The sequence below is a fragment of the Apis mellifera genome, linkage group LG5 (assembly GCF_003254395.2).
Source record: "Apis mellifera strain DH4 linkage group LG5, Amel_HAv3.1, whole genome shotgun sequence".
NCBI lineage: Eukaryota > Metazoa > Arthropoda > Insecta > Hymenoptera > Apidae > Apis > Apis mellifera.
In genome coordinates this window covers 12,915,683-12,923,671 of record NC_037642.1, presented here as the reverse complement: position 1 = coordinate 12,923,671, position 7,989 = coordinate 12,915,683, and the positions used below count along the sequence as shown (strand labels likewise).

General features: G+C 34.2%; 1 long non-coding RNA gene across 6 annotated transcripts; it reads left to right on the top strand.

Moving 5' to 3' along the window:
• The first annotated feature begins 1,086 nt into the window (after window positions 1–1,086).
• Window positions 1,087–7,606, top strand: LOC100578678. Of its 6 annotated transcripts, none has more exons than XR_411683.3 (7): window positions 1,121–1,210; window positions 1,467–1,710; window positions 3,130–4,573; window positions 4,720–4,915; window positions 5,012–5,292; window positions 5,839–6,164; window positions 6,306–7,606. It is a non-coding gene; the product is annotated as an uncharacterized LOC100578678 (long non-coding RNA). The 6 variants fall into 6 exon arrangements; XR_001703162.2 differs by lacking the exon at window positions 1,121–1,210 and having other exon boundaries at window positions 1,588–1,710; window positions 3,130–4,407; window positions 4,489–4,573; window positions 4,720–4,882; XR_001703161.2 differs by lacking the exon at window positions 1,121–1,210 and having other exon boundaries at window positions 1,588–1,710; window positions 3,130–4,407; window positions 4,489–4,573.
• The last annotated feature ends 383 nt before the right edge of the window (window positions 7,607–7,989 follow it).

Genomic DNA, 7,989 nt, shown 5'->3' with positions numbered 1-7,989 from the left:
ATCTCCAAACATCGGAACTTTTGATTTTCCTTTTCCAATTTTTTCACTTTATCCATTGTACTCAATATTTGAAAACCACTCAAGGTACGTTTAACTCTGTTTCCACTTTGCTTTTCAATTTATCTTTGTTTAATATGGTCTAGCTCGGGGCTCATTTTCAAGATTCTTATTTCTGACTTGACTTGAATTTTTGAAACCACCGAACGGTTCTCTCATCGATAAAATCTCCGAAAGCTAACCTAATATTTCGATACGCTTCAGCTGTATTTTGATGTAGTTTAAACTCATATAGAAATAATATTCTAAATTCGTTATCAAAAAGTAGTTAAACTAATATAAAAAAAGAACTTATTGCACAAAGGAAATATGAGAGAATAACATGAAAGCATGTTAACAAAATAAGTTAATAGAGTTTACAAATCGCAGTTGATTATCATTTATTCTAAAATTTATGTTTATGTTCGAATGTTCATAACAATGAAATTTTATTCGAAAGAATCACATGCTCGAAAATTCATATTGAAAATTTCGAAGATATCTAATAATCATTAAATCCAAAGTTACACTAAGCGAAATAAAATTAATTAAAATTTCGAGCAAAGTTATTTAAGTAACTTTAGTTATTTTAGTTAATTCAAGTTATTTAAGTTAGTTAATTACATTTATTCGTAACTACTATTATTATAATTAACCGCTCTTCGTATAACTTCGATCATCGTTACAATTAACGATGATTGTTCGACACTCTGACTTTAACTTTATTCTTAAAATTTCGTCCATAGTTATCCACCGTTGATAGATTTTCAGATGTCACTTTACACGATAAAAAAAATCTTCGAATCATTGACACGACAACGAGGACGAAGGAAGGAAAGGAGCAACAAACTCATCGATGGATGGAAATAGATAAAAGTGGTGGGGGAAATCCATTCTCGTGAATGGAGCAACGCGAAATAGCGCGACAGATCCGTATCGAGGTGGAATATCCGAACAGGAAACGCGGACAGCAGCAGTAACTGATTTAGCCAGCGGAAACGCGCGCGCTGTCGCAACGCCAAGAACGTCCTGCAGGTTGATAACGAGGTTGATGCGTATTGCGGTTGACGAACAGTCGACGTTTCATCATCCACACGGTTTCTGAAATTGCATCACGTCGCATTATCGCGTCACTCGCCGCGTTCAAAATCGAAATGGAAGATATAATAATAAGGTATAATAAGAGAATGAATGATTGGAATAAAATATCCGAATGATTGATGAGAATGTATTTCAAATTCGTGGTGTGATATTTTTATCGATGTCTACATGGTCGAAAACAATTTTGGAAAGTGTTGGAAAATAGTGAGTGAAAATTAAAGGATCGTGATTAAAAGAATAGAAGAAAGATTTGCGCGTACGACTTTTCCGTGTGGCGGAGATGCGTTAAAATTTTTACACGGTCCGTAGTTGACATGAATTTTCAATAGGTGGAGCGCTTGAACGTGGAGTGGTGCACTTTGCCTGTCACAATAGAGCCCGACTAGACGTGACTCGAGCATAAAACGTAATATCCGTGTCGGGAGACGCGTCGTTGCACTTAATTCTTCTACTTACCGCCTGGTTGCGTTTCGGTCTAACGTCCATAGCGAATCTTGTCATTTATCGAGAAAAATATGAAATAGCAAAGGACAGAATATACGTATGGATGGATACGTGATGACTCGATTAAAGGTTATGTTTATTATTATTATTATTATTTATTAAAGATTAAACATTTTATTTTCATTAGGAGCAATTAAGAGTGTTTTTTTCATTATTTCCACGATGTGCCTTAAACAAAAGCACATTTGCAATTCGAATTACGCGCATATTCTTCGTTTTTCTCACGGATGTTAATCGATCGTAGGGATTGAAACGCGACAGGAGAAAAATTGACGGAATATCGTCACCTATTCGAGAATAAACCATCCGAACGATTTTTTCCTTTGTTCGTCAGAATGGCGGACGAACGAAGAGCCATTTTTCTTACCATTGTCCCGTCTCCTACTCCCTGTACCCGGGGAAAGAAAAGCTGTTCCCTTCCCCGAATAATCCCGAATAAAGTTTCTCCTCGATTGTCCTCCCCCAAGATTCCTCTCTTCTTCCAAGATTTCGCGGAACAACAAGCGATAATAAAGATAATAGACAGCCTCCCAGTTCCCTCCCAAGATTGATACTCGCGTGATTCGAGTAGAAGAGAGCTCGCGATAAATCTCGAAAAGATTGCGTTGTATAGATTGTGAAGAAGAAAGGAAGAAGCGCGGACTCTTGTTCGCGCGAAGGAGTTGTTGTATCGATCAGGCGTTGGCAACTTGTAATTGGTTCGATATGAAAAGAGAATAAAGATGTCGAAAAGGAAGATTAATGGAAATAAAATTTTTTCTCTTTTTTTTTTTTTAATGTTTCGATTATTGAAAACGATTTATAGAAATTTTGACTGAATTTTTTCATTACGAATATTTTGTCACGTTTCTCGATCGATGCTTAGCATCGTCTCTTTTCCTCTTCTTCTTCTTCTTGAAACGAGCGTGTCGCTCGCACACACTTTCCTGTCAAATTTCGTATCTTCGAGTTAGTTTGGCTGCAATATTTGCCAAGAATGTTCCAATATTGGTGTATCGGCCATGTAATATGCACGGTGCACAGAGTGCATCGAACTTACTACTTTGATAATATTTGTACGATATCGGAAGCATAAAGTATCCTTATAGCTTTGGCCAATGAAATACGAAATAGCAAATCTTTATACGTTTCTATGGGAACGAATCTCATTTTGCATATTAAAATACCATCCAATCACTGATGATTAATTTTAGAGTGAATATTATTTAAATTCACCTCTTTGATTATATTAAATTACGAAAAATAAATAAAAATCTTTAAATCGAGCCAATTAACGTAAGCTAATTAATCAATTTTTCATTCACGAGAAAGAAAGAAGAAGAAAAAGAAGAGATGGAAGATATTAATTTAAATTTTATTTATTTTTTTTTTTTAAATAACTTGGCGAATTGCAACCATTGTAATCGTTAAACGAATTTTTGAAAGGTTTCTTGGCTGAATGAATGGAAGTTGGAACGGAAGCACTCTAAATAAACATGTATTTTGCAGGTATATGGCAAGAACAGTGGAAGCGTTCGTGGTAAAGAATTATGGGATTTAACGCGGAGCACGGGTTTAAACGAGTGGTATAAATTGTTGCGGCGAGCAGTGGAAGAGCGCGTCGATGGTCAGACCGCGCGTAGAAGTGGCACCGGTGTTAGAAAAGTCAGGCAGCGTGGAAACGGTTGGTGGAGGGGATAACGGACGCGCTGCCTCGTTCATTTGAACAGAAACCACCTTCTCTGGGCAAATGAATTCTCTGAGCAAATAGGTTTCACACTTTAGCCTATTATTAAGTTTGATAATTAACTTTCACGCATTCACGCGAATATGCAATAATATCGTAAAATTTTTTTAGTTTTTTAAGTTTGGACAATAAATTATATTTTCGGCCAAATAAATTATAAAAAAGAAAAAAAAAAGAAAGAGATATTTTAAGTAATTTCTTTATTTCGCGCGACGCGACGAAAACACTTTATCTCGTTTCGTTCGAATTGTTTCAAGTCCATCTGTTCCATTTGCGTACGCGCGATTGCCATGCCACGATGAGAACTCGTTTCAACGTTTCCCACTTTTGTCAAGTGTAGCGCGCCTGTTCGAGCCTGTTTCCATCCGTATTTCGAAATTCCACTTTCCCGATATTTCGTTCGAACAAGCAACATTTCGATTGTTGCTTCGTTGAAATTTCTCCGCGAGCAACGTCGTACATCGTATCTACGTATTCGAGAGGAGAGCAATATACGATCAATTTTCAAGATAAAAATATAAAGAGAACGAAAATTGAAACTCGTCAAAATTTCAATTTATACAAATGTTCGATACAGCTACGACGGCTATAGTCATCTCGTTAGAAAAAAGGAAAGAGAAAAATGTGGAAAGTTTCAACTTCGAAACCGACAAAGGCAATCTTGTTCCGAGGCCAATGTCCTATTCCTCGCGGCCCCTATTAACAAAATGGAGAACTAGTTTCGCGGGGCATACAATGAAGCCAGGCCACGCGGCACTTTCCAACTCGCAGATTAATCGGGCTCTCGGCCAAACAACATTTATTCTATTATCGAGCGCGTATTTGTAATTCAAATTTCCCGCCGGTTGAACAGGTGATTCCATCAGCCTTGCATTACGCGTAAAATCGATGCGGCGCTCGTTTCGACTCTCTTGTATCCTTTCGGCCTGTCAATATGTCCGCCGTGAACTTTTATGGAATGACGATAAATCGTGGGGAAAATGAAACGAATCGTGCGTTTGAATAAATTAGGATCTAGCCGAATCGATTCGAAATTCGTGGTAAGATATAACTTGAGAGGGAATATATAAGACGCAAGTGCATAACCATAAATTATTCATTTCTTTGCTTCGTTTCTAAAGATAAGAGAGTAAAGTGAGGTTAACCTCGCTTGAGGAATAATTCGTGTGCATGCGATGACGATAATTTTTTTTTCTCAAAATCAAGGTAATTGAAATATATAATAATAAAAGATATACAGTTAAAAAATATACTTGGAAAAGACGATATTACATACAGAATACGAAGTATATGCCGCAACTAGCGGAATCTAGCATTAATGTTGTTTTAAACTTTCGTATTATCTCTCATAGGTGCACTTAAAGTTTGATATTGGAAACTATGTATACCTGGAAGGCATTCGCAAAAGTTAATAATAATTCTGAAATAATATATAAAGTTTGTACACGATTAGCAGAGAATGATTTAAAAATTATTAAACGAAGAATACGTGTTTCATCCTTGCCGTTATAAATTGTAAATTTTGCTGGATTCGTAACGTTATTTACTGTGATTATTATAATTAAACATATATATATATATATATACATATATAAAATGCATATTATATATTTTTGCAAATTGTAATTTTAATTATTCGCATAGATGTTTACAGAAATACATTCGGCACGATTGTACATACACGTGTAATTTTGTTAATGGAATATTCATTGTTTGGTTAAACGAATGGAACGAACTGTGTGCCACCACATGCATATCATTAAAGGAAAATTAAACTGGTGGTGTAAAACTATAAACCTGTTTCCTTTATATCGTTATATCTTTAATTCCATTCGGAATATGATGGTAAAAAACGAGTGTTTGATGAAAAATTGAAATACGTATATACAATACAACGATGTTAACGTTTATCGAATGTTGGAAAGGTCGGTTAATAAGAGTTTTATGGTGAAACTTTAAAAACTTTTAACAGAGGTAGACGTTGATCGGGTTATAGAATTTTTTCAAACATTTGCTGTTGTAAAGTGTAGAGAATAATGACGCTTTTTCTCTGCAAAAAAATTGAACGTTGAAATAGGAGGGAGTGCGAAAGAGAGAGAGAGGGGGAAAAATAAATTCGCGAAAAAAAAAAAATTTTTAAAAAACAAAAAATAAAATAAAAAATTTTTTCTCTTTAAAAATTGGAGCGTGAAATTCACCTTTTCGTTTAGAAAGTAAATTGCATTAAAAAACGAAAGTTTCTCTTTATTATTTAATAAAAAATAGAATAATTTCCACAACACAATTTTTACTTTTAATATTTAAAACATTTATTTTTCTTCTTATTTACGTTCAATTTTTTTTTCTTTTTCTATAAATAATTTCATCGAAACGAACTCGAGGAAAATTCGAAATCGTGGAATTTTTAATTTTCCAGAATTTTTTCCTCAAAATTAATTTCTTTTCTATTTTTTTCTTTTCTTTTTTTCAAGCATACTCACACACACACACATACACACAGATGTATGACAGAATGGAAAAATGGAAGGCAAAGCAGAAGAAGGCGGAACCCTATTTTGCGCATTTCGATATCTCGATCCTTCTTGAGGTTAAAAGATCTCTGATCTGATAAAAGAGCATGCGGTAACTGGACCGCAGGGAAATGGATCTGACAGCAGATTATCGCGGGCGAAAGTGAGATTTCCGAATGTCTTTATCCGAGTTAACCGGCCGTGGTATCGGCAAACTGTCGGAGAAACGTTTATCTGATTATCAGTTGAAACATTTATATCTGCATTAAATTACGTTTGACAGAAAAGTAAGAAATCAGAGTATCAATATACTTCTCCATATACTTTCTACTATATTTGGATACGTATTTATTTAGAAAAAAAAAAATATTTCTATTATGCATATTTTATTTCTTAGTGCAATTTTTATACTCGTCGTATTTTTGCAGGAAGGGAAAACGCAGCTAAAAAAAGAAATCTCGATACCCGTTGGAAAAAGAATTTCTTCATCGATTTTTCAAATCAATCGATTTCGTGATATTAATTATTTTTTTTTCTTTTTAAATTACAATTCTTATCGAAAAAATTGATTCCGCATTGATTCTCGATTCATTCGTCTGTTTTTCAGGAAACGAGAAAATTAATTACGGATGAATACGGTGATTCGAGCGAGTAAAGTTGGAAGGTAAATCAAAGAAGCAATCGACTTAAGTGCGCCACTGTCCGCAACATTCGACTTTACGTTGAATCGACAAATTAGATTGATCGATTAGTTGCATTAATCGACGTGAACGTGGCTGGCTCTGATATTCGGCTGAAGTTGAAGCCAGCTACTCGAGCTACTAGATAGCTACTCGTGTTATGGTCGATCCTTTATTTCCGAGAAATTACAGGAAATTGTGGTAGACAGTAGCGCCACGCCAGAAGAAAAATTCGATTCGTGTACTTGTTACGGTGAAACTTTTATCTCGTTGCTATTTTATAATAATGCAGATATTGATGTATTAAAAGTAACGCGTGACTTTTTTGGATCTGTAATTTTGGCCACTTAAAAGTCGCTTGAAGATAAAAGATGAGTTATTGTATCTTTGTAACAAGGATAATCAGGTTATCATACGTGCAACGAAATCGAAACTCTCATGATAAAGAAGAGTTTATCTTTAATCGTGTTTCGCCTTTAGTCAAGCAACCATGGAATGATTGAGAAACCATGATCCATGAAAACGTATCAAAACGAAAACTTTCCAAGTTTAAGCTTAAGGAAATTTAAATTCTTCGACTCGATGTTTTGTTATAAAAATTGTAGAGAACGATGGTCTTGTTAGAAACGTGATTCTTTTAATTTTAGACCGAATTGTTATTTGTGACGCTTTACAATTGGATTTTTAACAGCAAGGCAAGATTCTTAATAGGTATTTATTTAATATAAATCAACGAAAGAATTTCGATAAATTGTTATCGTAAGTTAAAAAGTACTCCACGGTATAAAGAGCTGTCGCAATTCTCTTCTCCATTATTGTGCTGTACCGAGAAAAGGTCAAGACGAAACTTTTTACTTAGTAGAATTGTTTCCGAATAAATTGAAAAACTTGAAATGTGTGTATCTGAAAGTGAGAAAACTTTTGAAAATATTAATAGAATAAAAAACTTTTTGCATTTTCCATAAATAAGTATTTTCACGCAACCAACTTTTGTTATATATCTTTAAATATTATAATTTTCTTACAAACACATCAATGATTTAAAACTAGATTTAAAACGTATTTTTATTTATCTCGATACGACTTCCTGTTCCTGAAGTATCGTCGTGTAAAGAAAAGGATAATTTTTAATCATTTAAACGTGATCAAGCCTTATTAAAATTAGGAAAACTTTAAATCGTTATAACTCCGAAGATAATGATTTCTAATCGATGAATGAAGAACTGTTAGAAACGCGAAATCTTGTTCTTTAAATCGCATTTTTATTTATCCCGATACGACTTTCGATTCCCGAAATATCATCGTGTAAATAAAAACATAATTTTTATTTGCTATCCTTACTCGAACATTTTGCTTGCATCTTCACTTACTTATTCCAAACTCGGTCCAACTCTATTAAAATTAAGAAAAACTTTGAATCGCTATAATTTTG